This window comes from Octopus bimaculoides, chromosome 20, assembly GCF_001194135.2.
Source record: "Octopus bimaculoides isolate UCB-OBI-ISO-001 chromosome 20, ASM119413v2, whole genome shotgun sequence".
Classification (NCBI taxonomy): Eukaryota; Metazoa; Mollusca; class Cephalopoda; order Octopoda; family Octopodidae; genus Octopus; species Octopus bimaculoides.
Window position 1 is genome coordinate 18,653,145 of NC_069000.1, and position 979 is coordinate 18,654,123.

The following is a 979-nucleotide window of genomic DNA, read 5'->3' on the forward strand; positions in this document are numbered from 1 at the left end:
TTTTAGGGTTAGGGTTACAGTTACAGTTAACAGTCTAGTTAGGGTTAGGGTTAGGGTTAGGGGATTAATACGATATACACCGTTACAGCGCTAACTGTTTTCAACTGAATAGACGTCAGTGATTAGTAGAAATTATCAAAATAAGACAATTTTTTACATGAAATAAATTCGAATACAAAAATATTTTTCTGTTCTATAACACAAAATAGATAAGTATACGAAGTTTGAAAGTCTTTCCGTACCAAAAACACTACATAAAACATAAATGAAAACTGGTGCCCCCGTTTTGAACTAGATCCCCTTCTTCTGTTATTCATTTAAAAAAAAAAATTATTGAATGAACAGCACCTGTTTATCTGCCCACAAGCACTCAGGCTGTCTGTCTTTGTCTGTCTGTCTGTTTTTGCCTGTTTGTCTGTCTCTGTCTCTGTCTCTCTCTCTCTCTCCCCACTACTCATATAAAAATGTAACTCATCAGCCGTGATTATGAGTATTCCACCTTTCTAAGCAAATGAACTTTTTATTCATTGAGTCATAGCATAACTGTCTGAGTATACCACAAGTACTTGTCTTGTTAACATAACCCTCAAGCAATATCAGCATGCCACTGTGTGTGTGTGTGTGTGTGTCAGAGCTGGGCCCTTTAAATTACTCCATCAGACAGGTATATATGTAGTTTCTATCTACCTAGTTTTCCATCTACCTAGTTTCCCCTTGAAAACAAGGTTTGGACTGAAGGTAGACACAGAAGGTGCTACACAGTGGAAATGGTATTCTTTTACATGGTGGGTGTGAAAAGACTGTTGAAGCCACCTATAAAATTAAAGTAATAAATTCTGTTAATCAGAAGTTGAGTTAAATAGGTGCAGGCATGGCTGTGTGGTTTAGAAGTTCTCTTCCAAACAATAAGGCTTCATGTTCAGTTCCAGTGTGTGGTACCTAAGGAAAGTATCTTCTACTATAGCTTTTGGGGTTGACA

At 37.0% G+C, this 979-nt stretch overlaps 1 protein-coding gene across 1 annotated transcript in view; it reads left to right on the top strand.

The window, feature by feature from the left end:
• LOC106876500 (AMP deaminase 2) overlaps positions 1-979 on the top strand; it is a 90,023-nt gene that overhangs the window by 55,879 nt on the left and 33,165 nt on the right. The window lies entirely within an intron of this gene.